The 25262-nt window shown below is 40.0% G+C and overlaps 1 protein-coding gene across 1 annotated transcript in view; it reads left to right on the top strand.

The window, feature by feature from the left end:
* The window catches only part of Trpgamma (Transient receptor potential cation channel gamma), a 1057337-nt gene that overhangs the window by 881611 nt on the left and 150464 nt on the right, over positions 1–25262 (top strand). The window lies entirely within an intron of this gene.

The raw sequence follows: 25262 nt of genomic DNA, 5'->3' as shown, positions 1-25262 counted from the left end.
AAACTACTGGCACAGAAATTAAAAGTACGATTGGAAAGATTAAAGAGAAGAGTCCGACACAAGAAGCTATTTGTTATTTCATCGCACCGACACAGGCAGGCCTTATGGCGACGATGAGTTAGGACAGGGCTAGAACTGTAAAGGATGAGGCGTGCATTTGAGTTACAGCCCAAGCATAGAGCCTGGAGTGAAACTGGAAAACCAACTTCAGGACTGCCGACAGTGGGGTTTGAGCCCATTGTCTCCCGAGTGGAAGCTCACAGCTACGTTACTCAAACCGGTGTCTCATAATAAGGTGGAAGTAATATCAAACCTATCTGGTGGCTTGTAGTCAGCATACTCAAAATGTGTAAGGTCCTTGAAGAGTACGTAGCCTACGATGCGTTGACGCGTTTCTACAAAGACAGAATGTTATAAGGTAGAACTTGATTTAATGGATAGATACCAAGCTTAACAGCCCATAACAACAATACTCGAGTGGCTAAGAGGAGAAGCTCCAAAAAATATTGAAGAATAAGAGTATCGGAAATAGAAAGGTAATGTCCGAGAAGGACGATCTCACAAACCCTAATACCGGCGGAAACAGAAACGAACATAAGTGACCAACGGAGGTCAGAGGAAAACGTTTAGTGATATAAATAAGTATGGAAAGTATTCAGTCGTTAAATTAATTGAACTTCTCCTCAGTGTGGCAGCAATCTCCCCAAGATTGCGCCGTTGAGGCATCACTGAATTCATCAGTTGAAGCACATGCATTGACATGCACTAAGGGAGATACGGACCTCCATTTGCCTTTCGCTCTTCTACCAAAAATTCCCAGTAGGGAATCATACATAATTCAAGTGATGGTTGTTGTTGTTTCTGTTTTGTTGTTTGTTTTTGTTTGGTTTGGTGCAAGCTGCTTTACGTCACACCGACACAGATAGGTCTTATTGTGACGATGGGACAAGGAAGGGCTAAAAGTGGGAAGGAAGCGGCCGCGGTCTTAATTAAGGTATAGCCTTGTGCGAAAATTGGAAACCACGGAAAACCGTCCTCAGGGTGTTCTAACCCTCTATCTCCCGAATGCAAGCTCACAGCTGCACGCTCCTAACCTCATGGCCAACTCGCTCGGTCAAGTGATATTGATGACACGGGTGGTAGTGCTGATGGTCGTACCTTCAAGGACAGAAGAAAGGAGACAATCATCCCTTCTTAAATCTAATTCAAGGTGTCTCTCTTCGGTTTTAGAAAGGGGACGGCCATAAAAGCCGCCTAGGCCTTGGAAACCCTGTACTGTCGGTGCCTATTGAGAACGAGACTGCCGAACAGAATGGCTCAGATCGTTGAGGCGCTGGCCTTCTGATCCCAACTTGGCAGGTTCGATCCTGCCTCAGTTCGGTGGTGTTTGAAGGTGTTCAAATACGTCAGCCTCGTGTCGGTAGATTTACTGGCACGTAAAAGAACTCCTGCAGGACTAAATTCCGGCACCTCGGCGTCTCCAAATACCGTAAAAGTAGTTGGGGGGACGTAAAGCAAATAACATTATTATTATTTTATTATTAGTAGTAATAATAATAGTATTTGCATTATTAAAATTTAGTATAGTTGTTTCTAATAATAGCCTAGTGTATTGGGTTACGACTGGTTTTAAGAGTAAGAAAAGGAATATATCATTAACTTTGCCAGGATAAATAAAACATCTTATCTGTCATTGCTGTTGGAGAATGAGACAAATAAACGCAGCTTATTGGTGCGGTAATGACAATGAGAAATAACTTCTGCTACCCTTCTAACATTGTCACTTGCTGCCCTACCCCTCGTGGGTTGCCAGTCGACTAGTACACCGCAGTCAGCACGCCGGCCACACGTTATGTACTGCAACACAACATGTCCGTATCCGGAAGGTCAGCCATTGTAATATATATATATGTAATAACATAACTAACACAAGATACATACAACAACAAAAATCTTTCATGGGGGTCCAAAACTACAAAACAGTGATTAAACCACAAGCATTATGCGCAGCAGAAATACTAAACATGAATTTCAAAGTCCAGATGAGAAACTCCGTCTAAAAGGAAGGAAAATTTTAAGAAAAATCATAGGACAAAATGTCAGGATAATAGGATAATATACGTAAAGAATGAAACACTCTACAAGAAAATTGAAAAACTCTCAGATGCTATTCGAAAAAAAAGGATAAATTTTTGCTGGTATCTTCTCAGAGTGAACTCTAATAGTTTAACCAAACAAATCTTTGTTTTCTTCCGTAACCACAAACCAAAACCCAACTGGTTTAAAGAAACTATAAGAAACCTAATATAATTGAAATACAGAAATTCACTATTCGATCATAGTAACAGCTAAAGACGAAAATATAAGTTTCCAAGACAAATCTGGATTAAAATCCAAAACCATTATCTCGGAAGACGAGAGGAAAAGAAGATCAGAAAGAATGAAGAAATGCTGGGCACTAAGAAAAGAGCAAAACACAGAGAAATGATTGATTCAACGTATCCCAAAGAGGGCGAAACGAAAAAAAAAGAAGAAGAAGAACAGGAATGAGAGCTCCAGATTATATCTATCTAGAAAATCTGTAGCTCGAGTTGTACTTCTGTTGACTATTTAGCGAATAACTATAAAATTAAATAAGTAATGATAATAAAAGTGCATAATTGTAAAACAAATCAAATACACAGGTATTAATAACCTATACATAGAGCAAAACGTTCATCACGGAAAAATAGTTTTATCTTTTGCGTTGAAGTTCATGCATTCTCCTCTATTTCTGGGCGGCAAACTACTCAATCTCTTTCAAATTGTCATCTTTCATCTACCGAATGGAACGCTTTTCGATTTCCAGTACAGCCTGTGCGTTGTGAGTTCTTGACCCATTGAATTTTGGAGGAATGTCCTGATGCGCTTTATTTGATATTTATTGAAGAACATTACAGGTTTTCGGCCCAAATACATGTTCCCGTTACAAAAAGAAAAAATATTTAAAAATATGAACTAAATCTACCATATGACGCAATGTATAGATAAACTAAGTCTAAAATGCTGACGCTCACATGGGCGGAAAACCGGGCCACAAGCAAGTGGTGCGCTTTAAGGTTTAGAAAAAACCCTTCGGCTTCTGCGGTTGTCATAGGTGTATTTATTATTACTTTTAAAAGTGTAATTGTCTCGGGACACTTATCTTCTAAATTGTATTCAATAAACAATTCTAATATATAGCTACGGCTCCTTCTTCTTGGCGAACTCTGCAACTCACACACACTCGAAATTACTACACGTTGTTTTAACTGGTGTCGCAGCTCTTTCTTGTTTCTTGTGTGTTTTTTTAGAATTTGTCCATCTATGGACTGCATAGAACTTAGGGCTTCTTGGCCTTTCTTCTCTTCTCTTGGAAGAACCTCTTCATTCTTCCGCTTCTTTCTCTCCTGTTCGGAAAAGATCCGTTTCGGTCTCCGTTTAGTGGTTTCTCTTCAAATGCTTTTAGACTGTCGAATCTTCTTCTGAACTCTCTTCTAGTATGGATCATCTCATATTTTTTTTTTTAACTCACCAATACACAGTCCCACCGAATCACTAAATAATCATAGTCATTCACCACGTAACCACACACTCGAAAAAATAGAGTAAGAATAGAATAATCCTCCCATTTATACGGTTATGGCGCAACGTTCAAATCACGAACATGTCACATGTAAACTTCAAGAGTAAACTCAAGCGGTACTACATAATAAATGTTTGTGGCATGTTCAGGCTCTCTTTGTGTACCAACTTAAAACCAAGAGACCGAGAAGAATTGATGAAGTGTTGACCTAACAATTTCCAAATAATTGAAATCTTTTATATAAACACCTTTTATAAAATTACCTTAAATCTCGTGGATATTAAGAACGAAGGAGGTGAATAAGATCGATGCAACTGAAATTTTTTGCTTGAGAAGGATGTTAAGAACTAAAATATTGGAAAAAAATAACTTAACAGACTACAGTTACAGTGTATACATTTCTTCTTCTCTCTCTCTCTCTCTCTCTCTCTCTCTCTCTCTCTCTCTCTCTCTCTGTGTGTGTGTGTGTGTGTGTGTGTGTGTGTGTGTGTGTGTGTGTGTGTGTGTGTGCGCGTGTGTGTGTGTGTGTGTGTGTGTGTGTGTGTGTGTGTGTGTGTGTGTGTGTGTTTGTTTCTGTAAGGACTCAGAACTATTAAAACTACGAAATCCAAGTACACTATTATGGAATATTCATACATGTGTACTGTATGTATTGTAAGTGTAAATTTTTATTCATATTTTTTTCTAATTATTTGTAGCTGGCTGTTCGGTCTGTTACCTAAAGCCAATAAATTTTAAAAAGGATGTTAAGAATTCAATCCTTAAAGAGCTTAAAATTGAAGGAAGGATGTTAGGTCAGATTCGGCTCATTCAGCTGAAATATTTTGGCCATGAATTGAGGAGAGGACCATAAAATATGAAGAAATTGATCATTCAGGGGAAAACAAACGAACAGAGCGAAGAGTAAGAGTCCCGTCAAGGTGTATTAGCCAGATTACCAGTATAGGTGGAAGAGCAATGCATGACCTAATAAAGTAAGTTAACGAAAGGGGATTATGGAGAAAAACAATTTATGATATCACAATGACCACCACAGGATTGAAGAGAAATATTCAGATACATATCGTACAATAGGCGATTTCATGCAATCAGGTAGCATATTTTCTTTTTAAATTATAGAATTGTGTAATTCACTAACAGAAGTGCCAGTGCGATATTTGGTGGAGAATTGCAATGCTTGAGAACAGTATCCGGTATTATATGGAATGCCAACTTTTTATAAACTTAACAAATGGGAACAAACAAAAATGTGGTAAAATAAGCTGAAAGAGTGGTATAAGAAAACTAACGTGGCAAATCCTACAAAAAATTATTTAAAATGTGCCTAAATCTATTGCAACAACCATAATTTGCTCACAGTTTGGCTACATTGAACGCTCCTAGCGTTAGCAGACAGCAGAAGGTTTGACTCAAAAGTCTCGTCATACAGCACGTGCTAGAGGCCTTGACAAATACTGCATATTTTAGGGGTTCATGACAGCTCGTACTTCTGCAGAATCACATAAAATATGTGATCCGAATTCTCTTACACGCAGCGTTTGCCCCTATACATCCCATGCAAACTGTTAATTTTTTGTTTTTCAAGTTGCTTTACGTCGCACTGACACAGATAGGTCTTATGGCGACGATGGGACAGGAAGGGGCTAGGAGCGGGAAGGAAGCGCCCGTGGCCTTAATTAAGGTACAGCCCCAGCATTTGCCTGGTGTGAAAACGGGAAACCACCTAAAACCATCTTCAGGGCTGCCGACTGTGGGGTTCGAACCCACTATCTACCGAATACTGGACACTGGCCGCACTTAAGCGACTGGAGCTATCGAGCTCGGTAAACTGTTAACTTTGTAGACTTGACTCGCTTTTGATCGTCTGGTAGAAGCGCTACATTTGAATGCTTGCACGGAAACGGACATTTAAAACTAACAACCGAGCTCGATAGCTGCAGTCGCTTAAGTGCGGCCAGTATCCAGTTTTCGGGACATAGTGGGTTCGACCTCCACTCTCGGCAGCCCTGACGATGGTTTTCCATAGTTTCCCATTTTTCACACCAGGCAAATGCTGGGGCTGTACTTTAATTAATTAAGGCCACGGCCGCTTCCTTCCCATTCCTAGTCCTTCCCTGTCCCATCGTCGCCATAGGACCTATCTGTGTCGGTGCGACGTAAAACAACTTGCAAAAAATAAAAACTAATAACTGGATCACCAAAACGATATTTAACCATTGTTTTATCAAGATATTATTATTAAATGTAATGTCACCAAAATAAGGTAGATGTTCATGTGTTCCTGTGATCTTATACACGAGACGTTACTGATCAAATGTATTAATTGAAGATGTTTCAGTCCGCTATTCTGATGAATTTATAAACAAACAAGTCCACGAAGGTGCGATAAAATCAAAGTGATGATAAGAAAACAATAAAATTATGGTGACTGACAACTGTTGATTGGTTGAAGTTCCTAATATGCTTGTACCAGATTGGACATTGCAGCCACGAATTAAACACAATGTAAAAAATACTTAAAAAGTGTTACAAAAAATATGCACTAGGAAATAAATGTATAACTGTTAGATTCTTCATTCTGCCGAAACTAATTTTGAATAAATAAATAAATAAATAAATAAATAAATAAATAAATAAATGTATAGAATATCTGAAAAAGAAAGTATTGGTAACAAAATTATACCTAAAACAGAACAGCTTTAAATTAGAATATGTCACGCTCCTGAAAGAACATCATCAGATTCTATCAAATCACACTCAAGTATACTTATAATAATAATAATAATAATAATAATAATAATAATAATAATAATAATAATAATAAAGAGAAGAGGAAGCAGCAAAGTGAAAGGATAAAGAACTATTGGAAGTCAAAATAAGAAGAATTAAGATGAATACACAAGGTTACTTTCCGTGGTCCTTAGATGGCCAAAATCGAAGAAATAATAATAATCATACATTTAATATAATAATAAAAACTAAACCAAACCCGTGACGCAACAGCCCCGAAGGGCCTTGGCCTACCAAGCGACCACTGCTCAGCCCAAAGGCTTGCAGATTACGAGGTGTCGTGTGGTCAGCATGAAGAATCCTCTAGGCCGTTATTGTTGGCTTTCTAGACCGGGGCCGCCATCTCACCGTCAGATAGCTCATCAGTTGTAATCACGTAGGCCGAGTGGACATCGAACCAACTCTCAGATGCAGGTAAAAATCCCTGACTTGGCCGGGAATCGAACCCGGGGCATCCGGTTAATAGGAAGGCACGCTACCCCTACACCGCTGGCCGGGCATAATAATAAGAAGAAGAAGAATTTAGTATGATTGATAGAATCTGATGGTGTTCTTTCAGGAAGGGATCTTGTCATTCTATTTTAAAGTTGTTACTTTTTCAAGTCTAATTTTGTTACCGTAATGTTTTCTTTGTAGACAGCTGATAAATTTGTTTATTCAAAATTAGTTCCGGTAGATTGAAGAACCTAACAGTCGAAACTGAAAGGAGATGGCTTCAAATATTACAAACTTTGAAAGAAATCCACTACTTTTTTACTAGTGGCTTTACATCGCACCGACACAGATAGGTCTTATGACGTCGATGGGATAGAAAAGGCCTAGGAGTTGGAAGGAAGCGGCCATGGCCTTAAGTAAGTACACTCCAAGCATTTGCCTGGTGTGAAAATGGGAAACCACGGAAAACCATCTTCAGGGCTGCCGACAGTGGGATTCGAACCCACTATCTCCCGAATGTACTGTAAGCTCATAGCCGTGCGCCCCTAACCACACGGCCAACTCGCCCGGTGAAATCCACTATTCAATGAGCACAATGACCGAATTCTTTCAAGTTGTAAGACTTGGGGGAGGTGGATAAAGTGGTAGGATTTGCAGTTTCCAACCACGTTAGACGTGTCCTACTCTCATCCTCGTGTTGTACTGCTTTCCAACACGTTACATTCTATCCGATATAGGAAATGGAAGAGAAAGGAGAAGGATATTCCGTGGAGGCCGCGCGAAGCTGTTACAGTAATGGACGAGATACACCGCTCACTCTGACAGCTAGCTGCTCCAATTAAAAGAGAACACATTCCGTGCACACCAAATGAGTAGCAGTGCTTGTTTATTCATTGTGAGGCATGGCGTCACTTCAGATTGATGCCGTACGTCAATATAACGGCATTCCACTTTCACTGTAAGAAAACATCGTATACATCGTCCTTCGACAGCGAACAAAATCCGCCATTACTCGGAATTCCAGTTAACAATGTAGCGAATTGAATTTCCCATCTGGTGTGTTTATTTATTGCCAGTTGTTTAACGCCGCATCAGTTTAGACGAGTTTCTGATGACGATGAGATATGAAAGGGATAGACGTAAGAAAGAACCAACCACGGCCTTAATGAAGATTTATTTATTTATTTATTTATTTATTTATTTATTTATTTATTTATTTATTTATTTATTTATTTATTTATTTATTTATTTATTTATTTATTTATTTATTTAAATCAATTCCATTAGCCCCATGAATCAGGAAATAAGAATATCGAGAGGGGGAGGGAGATGAAGGAAGGAATTTCATATGTGAGAAACTGGAAGACTCTCTGAGCCTAATAATCCTAATGTTAACATGAAAGAGAACGAAATTTGGCAATGAGAGGTCTGACAAGAAAGATAAAGGATACCTGGTTCAAAGTACAGCAAATGGAAGCAATATTGTGGCGATAGATGTCTCGTAAGATGTTACATTTCTTTTCTGAATAAGAAGATGATCTATAGGAGTTGCTTTTCATAAAGCGGTCAGAGTTCACAAAACGATCAAAACAGGCTTGTAATTAATAGCACTGAGAGCACCAAATGAACAATGAGCCACTGTACTGATTACAAAAGTGTATCTAATTCAATAGCATGCTCCGTCGGTGCGGTAAGCCAATCAGGACGATCAGACGAGAAACCACTTTCGAGGAGCGCATGTTGATTCACGTTGCTGTACAAACAGTGCTTATCGCAAAGAATTTGCAACTCCTAAATTAGTACTATATTTCCTATTAATATCTAGAATCAGCCGAGCTGAGAAGCTCAGATGTTAGGAAGTTGCCGAGTTCGATCCCAACTCAGGTCGGTGGTTTGAGGCTGCTCAGATTCACCAGCCTCGTTAGATTTATTGCAACGCAAAATAACTCTGAAGTTCATAAAAGTAGGAAGGCAATTTGAAAGTAAAGAACGTACGGCCACAAAAAGCGTAATGTTATTATTTTAAAGAAAGTAAATATACGTAAAAGTATCGTCTCGTATCTAAACCTACTTTTCCAATAGTTGCCTTGGATATTCAGGCGCTTGTCGTATCTGGAGACCAAATTTAAGAATTTCTTTGTTATAAAATGTTGTCGTGTAACGCTTTAACCAGTCCTTGTCAGCATTCTTTACGACGTCACTAGGGCCCAGGTTTTGATTATCTAATAAATGCCCAAAAATAACTAATATCATGACCTGAAGTTAATAAAAAAAACTACTCAAAAACAGTTTTAAATAATTATCCAAAAATAATAGAAAGGTGTTTGTTTACTGAGACTCACATTTTTACACAATTCTAAAATAATAATAATAATAATAATAATAATAATAATAATAATAATAATAATAATAATAATAATAATAATAATAATACCAGTCCTTTAGATTTCGCGTATATTTCTTCCGGTAAAAATCACGGAATGCCTGCATGTTATTGTTTCGGTATCATTCCACAAGAGGAAACGTCTGGTAAAAAATATAGTTACCGGCTATTCTAACAGAATATCGAATAATAACACTCCGCACTGTGAAGCTGGAATGTTCAGGCAATATTACGTACCTTACTCGGCGTAGCAATAGATAACCATCACTACGTGCAGGATTCCGAACACAAAACACCGTCGGGTGTCTGCCAGCTCGTTCCTGTACAGCTTTAGATGATTTTACTTAGGCATTCTCGTCACAACAAAACACGCGCGCCTCTCTCTCTCTCTCTCTCTCTCTCTCTCTGAGTAACAGTGGTTTGGGTGTATCTGCCCTTAATTATTTCAACAACCCCACTGAAATACTAGTTATAAATACAGTACGTACACTACACTTGATTTATCGCTGCTAAGTCACCCAGATTAACTCAAACATCTCGTCACTTCAGGAATGTGTGTTTTCCAAGAACGCGTTAAGGAGAGTACAAAGATGTTTTCTCAGCGCCCCATAAAATTTTGAACCTTTCTTCGTCGTTTAGTCCAAAGCTACAATTATATTGGAATGAATCGATCCTAAAATCACTGTGCTAAACAAAAAATAAGGGAAAGATGACATAAAAATACCTTGTCAATGAAACAATAGATCTGAAAAATGACACAATAATAACACAAAACCTTAAAAAATGGCGTAAAAGTTAAAAATAGCAAAGAATGGCCAAAATTACTTTATAATAAGCATTTCTACAATTCTAGACACCTATATTTGGCTCTTCGTACCTTTCGAACACAAAAAATGAAAATGGCGTATGGCTTATAGTGCCGGGAGTGTCCGAGGTCATGTTCAGCTCGCCAGGTGCAGGTCTTTTGATTTGACTCCCGTAGGCTACCTGCCCGTCGTGATCAGGATGAAATGAAAGACGACACACACACACACCCAGCCCCCGTGCCAGCGGAATTAACCAATGATGGTTAAAATTCTCGACCCTGCATGGAATCAAACCCAGGACCCCTGGGACCAAAGGCCAGCACGGTAACCATTTAGCCATGGAGCGGACTTCCAAATACAAATTCTCTGTCCTGAACCAGAACGTGCAAAACTAGGTCAAGTTTTCCGATGTTGCGTTAGAAACAGGGTTGTGCATTCATTCAGCTCAAACAATTTTCCTGCAAGTTGATGAAGTCAAAAAAAAAATGTCAGATACCATCCTGAATACAGAAAAAGAACTTTTTTTCGTTTGATTTTCGTCGCAGTGACACAGATAGGTCTTACAACGACGATGGGATAGAAAAGGTCTAGGAGTGGGAAGAAAGCGACCGTGGCGTTAATTAAAGTACAGCCCCACCATTTGCCTGCTGTGAAACTGGGGAAACCATCTTCAGGGCTTCCGACAGTGGGGTTCAAATCCACTATCTCCCGAATGCAAGCTGGCAGCTACGTGACGCAAACCACGCGGCCAGTTGCTCGGTATCTTGAATGTGCTGCAGCATACACAATAATATACGCTATTACTCAGACCAAAAGTCACCAACAATTATCGTAGAACAATCAGTTCAATACGACTTTTCCAGACAGTAACAACAATACATAAAATATAGTTACCACAAACCTACTACGCTGGCGTAGCAGGGGGAGAGGTGATACTCCCACGTGGCGCGTCCCAGGTGGCGGATAGGGGGGTCCTAACCGGCTTGCCGGCGGACTTGAGGGAAATAAAATACCTCTCGCGGACCAAACACGCAACCCCCTGTGGGTGGGAGACGCAGACGAAGAGTACACCCACGGTATCCCCTGCCTGTCGTAAGAGGCGACTAAAGGGGGCGACCAAGGGGTGATTGGATTAGAACCATGAAACTACTTGTGATTAGTACCACCACTCGGGGAACACCATGGGTCGCTATTACTTGCGCGTATTACTACGTTAGGTACCAAATACGTTTGTGATTAGTAGCAATCAGGAGCACCGTGCGGTCAGGCTTTTACGGTACCTGTGATTAGTAGCACTATATGAGCGACACCAGGGTTCTGGCTTGCCTATGATTAGTACCCACTGTATAAGGAGCACCACGGGATAGTACGAGTCCCTGTGGTTAGTACACTTACGTGATGAAAACCATAGGTTTGCGTTGCCTGTAAATGGCGCCGCTATGTGTGAAACACCACAGGTCTGTATTACCTGTGCGAATTTCATAACCTGTGAGTAGTACCATAATGTGTGGAATATCGCGAGTCTACGATACTTTGGATTAGTACCGCACCATGTCAAATACTATGGTTCTATTTTCCAAGCGATAAGTACCATTATGAGAGGCCGATAACCTATAATTTGGACCCCTTTTGCTTGCAAGCATCATCGATGCAGTATTGAGATATAGAAGCAGTCCCTTGGTCAGTATTACTATTGTTCTCCGTCAGTTTCTGAGACTGAGGCATTGCGGGTCGTCTTCACTGATTGTTTTAACTTCATATCCATCCGTTCATTTTTCGTTCTCACGTTTTGAATTCTGATCAGTGGAGGATTTTGGATTTTTATTTTGTCATTGCATTTCGTCTCATTTCGTACCATCAGGGGCCGATGACCAAGATGTTAGGCCCCTTAAAACAACAAGCATCATCATCATCATCATCATCAAAATATAGTTATATTAACTACTCACGCCAAACGAACCTGTAACAGTCCATCGTGTTATTGCTCTCTGCTTGATAGAGATAACAATAAGCATTGTTGAATGTCTACGAAAGAAATGCAGGCGATTCTTGTATCTGAACTGTTGTAGGTTCAATGTGCCTCACGTTTTATTTAAAATCCTGATCAAAAGTACAATAATAATTATTTCAATTGAACTTTAGGCTCTTGTCCGAGTGCTTACCACTCTATTGTACAACCCCAGATGTCATGTTCTGATCTTTCCTTCCTCACAACATTTCACAACCTTCATGATGAAATGAAATGTCGTATGGCTTTTAGTGCCGGGATATCCCAGGACGGGTTCGGCTCGCCAGATGCAGGTCTTTCTATTTGACGCCCGTAGGATGAAATGATGATGAAGACAACACATACACCCAGCCCCCGTGCCATTGGAATTAACCAATTAAGGTTAAAATCCCCGACCTGGCCAGGAATCGAACCCGGGACCCTCTGAACCGAACGCCAGTACGCTGACCGTTCAGCCAACGAGTCGGACACCTTCATGAAAATCTCACTACGAATCACAACGCTGCCTTTCTTGCATGAAGGTATTCATTCTTACACATCGTAATTATTTACGTTCACCCCGAGCAAGTTTACTAAGAGGTTTGGAAACAGTGGATTCGAATCATGTCGACAGCCCTGGAGATGGTTTCCCATGGTTTACCATTTTCACCCAGGCAACTTCTATTCCTTTCCTATCCTGTCGTCACCATGAAACCTATCTGTGTCGATGCGATGTAGAACTAATAGTGAAACAAAAACAATTGCGCTCTCTCAGAGGAGTCTGATGTAAATTTCAACCGAATGTTTCCGCCACATGTAGTAAGTGATGGAGCACGCGCACAGCTTCTCTCTGTCGCTCACCCTTCCTTCTCGCTCCCTTGAACTGTGTACGAGCTGTATACAACATAATTAACATTTGTTTAAGAATCAGCAACCACACTGTACATATTATCCGTTTGTGCGTCTATCTAATCCACCAGTTCGTTCAGAACCATGTGGAGTTGACTGGCTTTGCGGGTTGCCTATCAAGTGGGAGTTTGGCCATACAGGTGCTCTAAAGAGCCGCTTCACACAAGGCGACTGGAATCGGCCTACATCGCGACTTCTGGCAGATTTACTGCCATGCCATATTGTTCTGTTGCTAGCAAAATGTCACCATGTCCTCACTATCCGCTAATTTTGGAACCGTTCTAGATATCTCATGATTCTTCTTTGATACCACATTTCGAAGGATTCCATAGCAATGTTTGTTAATTTGTATACATAAGATCATTTATTCAAGTATGTTTGTATAACTGCACGTTCATAATTAATTTAACTACTTTCCTAAAGCATGTTCAAGATACCATCATACTATGTAGCTGAACGATCAGCTCTGTAGTTTTCAAACCCCGGGACTTCGGGTTCGAATCCTGACCGAGTCGTAGTATTTTAACAACGTATGATTAATTCCTGTGACTAAGGGACTGGGTATCTGTTCTCTTCTTAATACTTCTGTGGCTCAAACTACATATAAACATAGGGTACACACTTTTTTACATTACACTGACACGCATGACAGTCCCTTTTATTCTTATCGGAGGGTCTACTTTAAAAAGCCTCGACGAACTGCAATAGCCAAAGTAAATTGTATTATTATTATTATTATTATTATTATTATTATTATTATTATTATTATTATTATTATTATTATTATTATTATTATTACATTAATACTTTGATCTGCTGAATTTTTGAGGAAGCTTTATCTCTCTCTCTCTCTCTCTCTCTCTCTCTCTCTCTCTCTCTCTCCGCACCAGGTTTTACCCATTTTTCACTTACATTCATGCACGGAAAAAATAGATTGTACTATACGTATGCCATGTCATGTCACATGTAACGTTGTTGTTGTAACAGTGGTTACTACATAATATCTTTTCTGCAAAAATTGCAGCAAGCTCACCTCTCAATATGTCGTTCGTGTTGTTCTGGCTCCACATAAAGACCTTTATAACCGAATTGTAGAGTGATAAGCTTTAACAACTGTCCGTGGATTAGTGTTTTTATGGCCATATTTTGCTCTTCGTACACGCTTTGCGTTCAGTAATATTGATAAATGGTAGTCCCACATTCATACAGCACACCTCCAACTCAGTCAAACATCGCTCAAAATCGTTGAGGTATCGCTCTTTAGCGCCCACAAAGGGATAAAAATTCTGTCGTTCAGAAAACTCACGAAGCCGAAAATGAGTTATGACTTAGAAGAAGGAAGGAAGGAAGAAAGCTTTATAATAATCCTTTGGTAATAAATCAATAAAAATTCAAAGGTGAGGAGATGAGAAATAAGGAATAGAATAAAGATGATATATATATTTCTGAAAGTTTCTCGGCTCGCTCCTGAATAATGGAACACCATTCGTTCATGTTTCTTTGCTTTCCAAGTTGGTATTGGATTCGATTCATCAATGTCCAACGTGGAGGAAGTTCTTAGTTACAGTACATGCCAGCCACTCCACCATGCAATCAATAACGGACTATTCCAGAATAATTCGTTTAGAACTCAACTCCTATTATTATTATTATTATTATTATTATTATTATTATTATTATTATTATTATTATTATTATTATTATTATTATTGTTAGGGGGTTACCCGTAGAATGCAGAGGTGAAAGAAGGTGCGGGCTGGAATGGGTCTAGCTACAAAGCTGAGATATTAATTAAAATTTCAATAAAGGTTATATTTTCACAAATAGAAAAACTTAACAAATTTCACATATAATTTCAACAAATAACAACTCAACCACTATCCACTAATCAGGTACTAGGTATAATTTTACAAACTGAAAGCCCGAGTTTCGGGGTCTTTACAAGTTCTGGGCTTCGAGCCCCAATTACACAATCCTTGAGCTACTAGCCCAACTTTACCAAGGTACACTCATTTATTCAAAGGGCAGAAAACCCCTTCATTCAAGGAGCACTTGCTCCCAACTTTTAACCTCAAGCCTCCCAGAGGCACTTTTCAAACACAAGAAAGAGCTGACCCGCTTTCAATTTTTCAAGCCTATTAAAGGCAATACCAGACTATTACACTAAATTGCCATCAAGGGACCGCTTACATCAACTGAAACGGGGGTATCTCGTACCCAACCTACCGGGCCTCAGTGAAAAAGAACAGATTAAGTAAATGGCCCAAAATACCAAGATGAATGGAGGCGTTGATTGCACTCCTACATGAAATCTTTTAAAACATAAGGGGCAATAGGCCGAAGAAACAGGGGCTAATCCCAAACTATGGAGGTGACTTGTATTAGAAAACTTTAAAACATTACAGAAGGGAAGAAACCGTTACAAAACGTAGTCACCCCAAACCAAAAATGAAGGGGAGCTCAAAAGGGTAAAGCACTCTCTATCTCCGTTTTACAGTTAAAGATATGTGAAGTTTTACAAAAGCGACGGCAAATTACATGTTTCAAGATAGGTTACATAGTAAAGGTTTCAGATCTTCCCCGCGGTTTAGACTGCTGAGCTAGCGAGAAATAAAGATGTTAAGTGGCCATTACCTTGTAGAAGAGCTGCTGCCGGATGAAAGAGGCGCTTCCCGCCTCCTGCTACACTTCCATACACTAGGCTAGATGTTGTTCGAGTGGCGAGGAGCCGTGAAAATCAGCAGTTTTTATACACTCAGGGAAGATTCGAGACCTTTCATGAGTAATTAAGACACACCCACTCAACTTTATTGACTGGCTAAAAGTTACACATCAAAATTGAAGAAGAAGGACACGATCGGTCAAAAATTAATTACAGAAATTCTGGATTGGCTAAGTTCAAAACTGGCGGAAAGAAAATATTTATATTGCCAACCCACAAATGAAAGAACGAAATTTAGTTATAGGAAAACTTATGAGTACAAAATATCTTCAAGAAAAGTTCCTTCACTTCGCACCAGGGTGCATGATCATAGTTTTTAGTAGAGACATCTATAAGAGAATGTCCACACTTCTTGATTAATGCAAAACAAAACAGGTTGAACTCCACACAGTATTGACAACTTTGTAATCACAAAATTTATGGTAGTGCCATCTTCTGAGAAAACTTATAAGTTGAAACAGTTGTTAAAGTTCAGAGTTTCTCCTGTAGAGGAGTACTTAACGACGGAAAATTCAAATGTGCGGCGTATAGGTGTACCAGCCGGTAGAATTATTATTATTATTATTATTATTATTATTATTATTATTACTATTATTATTATTATTATTAGTTCCTTTACGTTGCACCGACACAGATAAGTCTTATGGTGACGACGGGATAGGAAACAAATGGGAAGGAAGCGGCCGTGGCCTTAATTAACGTACCCCAGCATTTGCCTGGTGCGAAAATTGGAAACCACGGAAAACCATCTTCAGGGCTGCCGACAGTGGGGTTCAAACCCACTATCTCCCGGATGCAAGCTCCTAGCTGCGCGCCCCTAACCGCACGGCAAACTCGCCTGGTATTATTATTGTTACGGGGTTACCCGTGGAGCAGAAAGAGGTTAAAGAAGGTGCCGGGGTGAATGGGTCTATCTACAATATCAAAGTTGAGTTAAAACTTTAAAAGGTTTTATTTCTTTTCCAAAAACAAACTTAACAATATTTTTCACGGAGTGAACATAACAATACATCAGGTACAAAGCAATCTTGAAACAAGACTAGGAAAATCCAAGATTCATAACTTTAACAATTTTGGGCTTCAAGCCCCTATTTTACAATGTCAGAGATACCGGATTCAGTTTACCAAAACTTTAATTCAAACTAAGGAATCATTTACCTAAGGGCAGAAATCTCCTTAATTCAAGAGCACTTGCTCCCTCAATTACAATGCCAAACCTTCCAGAGGCACCATTCACAATTACAGAACTTTAAAAAAGAGCTAACAGGCTCTCAGTTTCAAACGGCCCACTCAAGGCAATCATCAACATTTTACACTCTCCGGCCTTCAATGGCCCAACTTACAAATTGACACAGGGGTATCTAGTACCCAACCTATAGGGCCTTTGTGAAAAAGAACAGGTTAAGTAAACGGCCTGAAACACAAACTGAATGGAGGCGAACACTGCGCTCCAGATAATGAAATATTAAAACCTATAGGGCTCTCGGCCGATGAAGCAGGGGCTATTCCCAAACTACTGAGGCGGCTCACATGGAAATCACCTTAACACATTACAGGAAGAAAACCGTTACAAAACGAAGTCACCTCAAACCAAGATGAAGGGGAGCTCGAGAGGGCAATTCACTCTCTATCCCCGATTTACAATTAAAGATTTTATGTTTTTACATTAGTCGAAATAAAGATTACATTTTAGAAAGATAGATTACATAGTTAAAGATTCGAACCTTCTCCTCGGAATAATTTGCGGGTACAGCAAGAAAGATGGAATTATGTGGCCATTACCTTGTAGATGTTCTAGCTGCCGACGAAAGAGGCCGCCCGCCTCCTGCTTAAACACACACACTCTGATAGACGACGGTCAATTGGCCAGGAAACATGAAAAGCCGCAGTTTATATACCCTCAGGGAAGGTTCGAGATCATTCAAGACTAATCAGGACACACCCTCTTAAATTTTATTGGACCGGGCGAGTTGGCCGTGCGTGTAGAGGCGCGCGGCTGTGAGCTTGCATCCGGGAGATAGTAGGTTCGAATCCCACTATCGGCAGCCCTGAAGATGGTTTTCCGTGGTTTCCCATTTTCACACCAGGCAAATGCTGGGGCTGTACCTTAATTAAGGCCACGGCCGCTTCCTTCCAACTCCTAGGCCTTTCCTATCCCATCGTCGCCATAAGACCTATCTGTGTCGGTGCGACGTAAAGCCCGTAGTAAAAAAAAAAAATTTATTGGCTAATACAAAGTGAACAAGAAATGCGGGATTGGTTGAAAATTAATTACAAAATTTCCTGATTGGCCAGATTCAAAACTGGTTGAAAGAAAAGGAAGTATTGCCAACCCAAAAATAAATGAACATAGATCAGTTATAGAAAACCTAGGAATACGAAACTTCTTTAAGTTCTTACACCTTGCACCAGGGTGCATGATCATAGTTTTTGGTAGTGTCATCTGTGGAAGAATGTCCAAACTTCTTGATGAATGGCAAACAAAACAAGAAGAAATTCACTCAGTTTAGGAAACTTCACAACAAAACAATTACTTAATTTTCCAGTGGTGACATCTTCTGATTTACGTTCTAAGTTCCTGTTGTAGTAGTTTCCACTTTTGTTCGATAGAGGAGTTCATTAAGGCGCTTATTTTGAATGCGCGGCGTTGAGGTGTACCTCCCGGTACTATTATTATTATTATTATTATTATTATTATTATTATTATTATTATTATTATTATTATTATTATTATTATTATTATTATTACACGTCTACTCCTTAATCCCGTTTTCTGGTACAGGTTACAGGTGAGATGGTACTTTATGGCATGTTTTATGGCGGAATGACCTTCCTGACGCCAACCTCAGTTGAGGAGTTCATAAAGATGAAATGAATTACGGTGAATGAAACTGGGTAAGGAGGTGGAAGGAACTACAGGGGCTTATGAATAGGAGCTGTCCTGGCATTTGGGGGTGAAAATGGAAAACCACAGAAACTATTCTCAGGATAGCCAACGGTGGGGTAAAAATCCACTCGCCTCCCGAATGTAGAGCTTGACTCCATAGTCGTTGCGCTTTATACGCGCGGCCACTCCACTAGGTATTATTATTATTATTATTATTATTATTATTATTATTATTATTATTATTATTATTATTATTATTATTATTATATTTTAAATTATTTTTATTTTTACTTCTTGACCTACTAGGGACCACGGAGCTCGTCTTAACTCTTAGCTATGGTTGACGCAAGTGTGATAAACGGATATAACTTGAAAACAATATTATCTTACCCATGGGAAATTAATGCAAGTATCGAGCTCGAATTATTCTTATTATTATTATTATTATTATTATTATTATTATTATTATTATTATTATTATTATTATTATTATTATTATTATTATTAATTGTAATGTATAGTTATGAAGTGTTACATCCAGTTAATATTTGTATTATTATCACGATACGATGGCGTTGTTTGTCAGGTTATGTCGTCATGAAATATGTGTTGTACATAAATAATTTCTAATTTATTCTTACCTGTATATATAATGTGTAATACACTACGGTATTTTGAAACACACTGTAACTTCCAGAATGGCACTAGATCATGGTAGAATATTCTGTACATTATAATTAATTAATTAATGTTATTTGTTTTACGTCCCACTAACTACTCGTTTACGGTTTTTGGAGACGCCGAGGTGCCGGAATTTAGTCCAGCATGAGTTCTTTTACGTGCCAGTAAATCTACCGACACGAGGCTGACGTATTTGAGCACCTTCAAATACCACTGGACTGAACCAGGATCAAACCTGCCAAGTTGGGGTCAGAAGGCCAGCGCCTTAACCGTCTGAGTCATTCAGCCCGGCTCTGTACATTACAACAATGTTGTTAAGTACTTTAGAATTTTCGAGAAGGTATTTTTGTAACGTGTCTTTCTGAAAGCCTGGCCAAGCACGTATATAAGGAGATGGTTTTCATGGTAAAGACGAGTTAATGTTTAGTGAAGTTATGGTGTAGTAAGAGTTTCACTGGTGAACACGTGTTAACTGAGATGCCGAGGTAGGCAGTCGGTAGTCATCTGTTTCAATTGTGTTTCAAGGTTGTAATCTCTACGTGCTGTGATAAGGAATTGTTAAAATGGCGGATGTTGTTGTTCTTGGAGCGAAGTATTTTGTTTGTGATACTGTGATTAAGGTTATGTGAGTGTTAATTTGTAAATAGATTTAAATTACAGCATTTCGTGTGCGTCTTTGTGGGTACGTTAAAGTGTGATAAACGGATATTACTTGGAAATAATATTCTCTCACCCATGGTAAATTAATGCAAGTATCGAGCTCAAATTATTATTATTATTATTATTATTATTATTATTATTATTATTATTATTATTATTATTATTATTATTATTATTATTATACCATTATGGTTATTATTATTAATATTAATTGTAATGTATAGTTATGAAGTGTTACATCCAGTTAGTATTTGAATTATTATTACGATACGATCGCGTTGTTTGTTAGGTTATGTCATGAAACATGTGCTGTACATAAATATTTATATGAGTTCAGTTAATGTAAATACTTGTAAATTAATATTATATAATTTATTCTCACCTGTATACATAATTTGTAATCCACTACGGTATTTTGAAACACACTGTAACTTCTGTATATTACTCTAGAATTTTCGAGAAGGTATTTTTTATAACGTATATTTCTGGAAACCTGGCCAGGCACGTATATAAGGAGATGGTCTTGATGGTAACAAAGAGTTATTGTTCAGTAGAGTTATCGTGAAGCAGGAATATACTTGTGACCTCGTGCTGACATGCACTGGTTGCAGTCTCCATGTTGAAGTGATCAGCAGATGTCTAAAATGGCGCTATTGTTGATATTCTCGAAGTGAAGTGTTTTGTTTGTGATACTGTGATTAAGGTTATGTGTGTGTTAATTTATAAACAGATGTGAATAAATAACTGTACCAACTGACAGCAGTTCGTCTTTGTGGATACGTTATGGTCTCCTGCCTTTTTTTGGCCCGGTACGCTTTCGTTTTCTGGCTGTGTGCCTGCTTCCTTCCAACCGTCCACTTAGGTCTGGTGGTCCCTGTACTCTTTTTGCTAGTGAGGGATAGTGGGAACACTCCCTGTAAGATGGCCTGTCGGTACGGAGATCGGTTCTCTATGGTCTGTAATGGGATCTGTAGTTCCTCTGGGTCTGATTTTACTGAGGTGATCCACTTGGTCTTGAAAGGCTTTCCCTTACTTGTCACTCTGAGGATACTGTTGGTGAGCCTGCAGGGTTCCAGGCAGCCCATGTGCCCGTAGAAAGTCAGTCGCCTTTGCCTCATATATGTGACTATGTCCTCATGATGTTCGTAGAGCTCTTTGTTGTGCCTAATCCCGTAGGTGCCATCCTCCTCTCTTAAGGGTCCTAGCATCCTCCTCAAGATCTTTATGTTCTAGTTTCCTGAGTGGGCCTGTTCGATTCATCAAGAGGTACTCAGAGGCGTAGAGTACAGAGGGTCTTACTACTGCGTTGTAGTGCTTCTTGGAGAGATATTTGGAGGTGTAGATGCTTTTTCAGGAATGATAGGCCCTCACTAACTTGGTGCACCTGGTGTCTATTATTATTATTATTATTATTATTATTATTATTATTATTATTATTGTCGTGAAGAGTCTGTCGTCTCGCCCATCGATACTTTTTTTCCAACGCTTTTCCTGATTTCTTCCAAAGTTTTTTCATAGCACCGTCTAACATGCATTTTCCTTAACGTAGAAGAATCCGGTATGGATTTTCCCGAATGCTTCTCTAAGAAACTGTGCAGTTTAGGGTGGTTTAACTTACTTAATGGGATATCGGCACAAAGAAACACACTACACAGTTCTTCAAAGAATGGTAAAAAGGATGAATGGGTTTCTCCAAGAAGCTTCTGTTGCAGTAATGTGCCTTCATCCTGAAGTCGTTGCAGACCACGTTTGTGTTTCTCACGCGATACATGTTGTTCCACCGTTAACCTTTTTTCAGCGGCCACTTTCATGTCGTAAAGTTTGCAGTAAAGTATTGTCTCGTCAGTGGTGAAGACCCTTTCTCCGTATTGAGAAACAAATTGTTTTAGTTTAACAGACACACTTTAGGCATATCGTAACTTCGTGTCTAATAGAACAGAACTTCCTGCTCAAAGAAATACCACAAACTCAACGACTCATTGCTAGCTACAGCCTTCTACCTCCGCGAGAGGCAAATGTATTTCCTTCTATGGGGAGTCCATTATTCGCATACTTTTGGGAATAGGGAAAGAGGTATCCGTTTCCTGGAAAATAGCGGGTGGTCCACCAGCCCCATGCGATCCAGTTTTATGCATCCCTTCACATTTACTATAATTCTGAAAGACATCGGTCCCTCTCCCTAAAAGGGGGTAATATAGCGAGATGTGTGTTTAAGGGCTAGAAGACAGCGGGAATCGTGAGCGGCATTATGGGTACCTCGAATGAACCCGTAAAACAAGTACAGATACGCAGAACACGTACTTTAAAACAGGAGGTGGACGCACAGACCGGGAGCACGCTACTGTATAGCCTGGGAAATGGGCGCCGTAAGTCAAGTGTCACAGTAGCACACATGGCAAGTGGGCGGGGAGATATGTGATAGTAGTCAGTGCTCGAGGTAGAAGGTTCGAATCGCACATTGGAATTCTTTTTTTAACAGCCAGTTGCCTGGGATGTAGTAAGGTTGAATAATTGATAGCTTCCAAGGACTCAATTTTTGACCCTGTAAAAGACCATATGCATCGTTGCATTAGGTATGGTGCTGGAGTTGATGGTCTGCGGCCAGTTAGCTACGTCGTACATGTTCCAAGCTTCGTGGACCACAGGTATGGCAAAGTATTCCCCATTGGGACGATAACAACATACAATGTCAGTTAAGTATGTAGCTGCGCGAACTCTCCTCCTTCAAAGTAATTCATAACACAAAGTTTAATTCACTGCCCCGAGATGTATTCCAGCGACGAGTATGTGGATATGTTACTTGCCTATGGTGAAGCTAGACAGAATGCATACCAGGCACAACGCTTGTACCAAGAACGCTATCCGGATAGACGACAACCGACGGACATGACATTTTGGAGTGTGGAAAAACGCCTACGCGATACTGCATCCCTGAGAAGGGCACGGCCTGTTCGAGATCATCCCGTGACGAACATCAGCCGAGCGTCTGTTATGCGGATATTGTATACCCACCGGTTTCACCCGTACCATCTGCACTTACACCAGGAGCCCACATGGCAAGCGGGCGGGGAGATATTTGATAGTGGACAGTGATCGAGGTAGGAGGTTTGAATCCCATATAAGAATTATTTTTTTAACAGCCAGTTTGCCTGGGATGTGGTAAGGTTGCATACTTGATACCCTCCAAGAACTGATTTATTTATTTGACCCTGTAAAGGACCGTATGTATCGTTGCATTGAGTATGGTGCTGCCTTGATTTCGATGCCCGGGCAGCGTTCTGTCAATGGATCCTACAGCATGTGGACACTGATCCTGCTTTTCTAGCGACTTTCTTGTTTACGGACGAAGCACGATTCCACAACAATGGAACCGTTAATCGCCATAATATGCATTATTGGAGTATGAATAATCCCCATTGGGTGCGACAGACAGCTTTTCATGTAGAGTGGGGCGTGAATGTATGGTATGGAATCATGGGTGATCACCTCATCAGCCCCCATTTCATTGAGGACCATCTGACCAGCCAACGCTATCTGTAGTTTCTCCAAGATGAACTACCACCGTTTTGGGAACATGTGCCACTTCTTGACCGCTGCAGGATGTAGTTTCAACATGACGGAGCTCCACCGCACGCGACGGTGTTCGTCCGGAACCATCTCCATGCGACGTATCCTGATAAATGGATAGGAAGGGGAGGACCTGTCCCCTGGCCCGCCAGATCGCCCGATCTTAGGTCCATAGATTTTTTTTTTCTGTGGAGCGATATAAAACGACTGGTGTATGCACAGGAGCCAGCCATTCCTTGTCACCTTCCACAGATCATCACCGAGGCATGCCGATCCGTTTCGCCAGAGATGTTCAACGGGCCAGACGGTCTTTACAACATCGCGCGCACCTCTGTATCGACCACGGAGGTCGTCAGTTCGAGCAGGTGTTGCGTTAAACGACGTGGATGACTGAAATGCTGTCACATGATTCATAGCTTTTATCAACCCAGTTCCATACCAACGGCCCTCTTTAGGGCCAAATAAACAAATCAGTCTGTGAAAAATATCGGTATCCCAGGCAACCGGCTGTTAAAAGAATCTTATGTGGTATTCGAACCTCCTACCTCGAGCACTGTCCACTATCACATACAGTATCTTACCACCCGCTTGCCATGTGAGCTACTGCGACACTCGACCTTCATCGCCCCCTTCCCACACTATACTGGCCACAGACCATCATCTCCACATCCTCGTCCAACCCAGCACCATACCCAATGTAACGATAGATACGTTCCTTTACAGGATCAAATAAACAAATAAGTCCTTGGAAGCTATCAAGTACGCAACCCTACCACATCCCAGGCAACGGCTGTTAAAAAAATACGTGGGTTTCGAACCTCCTACCTCGAGCACGCTCCCGCTCTGTGCGCCCACCTCCTGTGTTAAAGTACGTGTCCTGCGTATCCGTACTCGTTTTACAGGTTCATTCGAGGTACCTATAATGAATTAATATTGGCGCTCACGATTCCTGCTGTCTTCTAGCCCGTAAACACACATCTCGTTATATTACCCCGATTTACGGAGAGGAACCGATGTCTTTCAGAATTGTAGTAAATATGACGGGATGCATAAAAATTGGATCGCAGGGGGCTGGTGGACCACCCGGTATATGTTATTCTTGTATGAAATCCAACAAAATATTCAACACGGAAATTTAGTAAAATACAGAATTAAAATAGGTAAACATAAAAAATTATCCTTCTTTCTTGAAAATAGTAGAAAAATGACTAAATTGACCTAAAATTTCCCTCGAAAATTCCCTTCCTCAAAAATGTTTTAAAATGCAAACAAAATGACCTAACAAATAGACTTAATTGAACTCATTATTTCATTAAACATATATTTGAGCAACGTGTCAGTCTTACAAAAATGCAGAATCATCAGAATCTTAGTCCTATACATTCATTTATGTGCTATACATGCTCAGAAGCGGCATTCTCTATACCTCGAAATTTCGATACCTCGATATAAAATTTAGCTCCCGAGGTGATTCGAGATATCGAGGTTCCTCTGTATTTTGCGACCTTTAAGGTAGGTCGAATCGACAGTTCTGACCATGGTAAACTATAGTAAGCCGAGCAAGTGGCCGTGCGGTTAACGGCGCGCAGCTGTGAGCTTGCATTCGGGAGATAGTGAGTTCGAAGCGCACCGCTGGCAGCCCTGAAAATGGTTTTCCGTGGTTTTCCATTTTCACACTAGTCAAATTCTGGGGCTGTTCCTTAATTAAGGCCACGGCCGCATCCTTCACACACCTAGCCCTTTCCTATCCATAAAGCAAATAGTAAAACAAAGAGTCAATACGATAAGAAGTGCGGTGGATGGCATAAGGTTGAACTGTTGTAAGATAATT

The sequence above is a fragment of the Anabrus simplex genome, chromosome 5 (genome assembly GCF_040414725.1).
Source record: "Anabrus simplex isolate iqAnaSimp1 chromosome 5, ASM4041472v1, whole genome shotgun sequence".
NCBI lineage: Eukaryota > Metazoa > Arthropoda > Insecta > Orthoptera > Tettigoniidae > Anabrus > Anabrus simplex.
The sequence above is the reverse complement of the archived record's forward strand: the minus strand, read 5'-3'. Positions and strand labels throughout refer to the sequence as shown.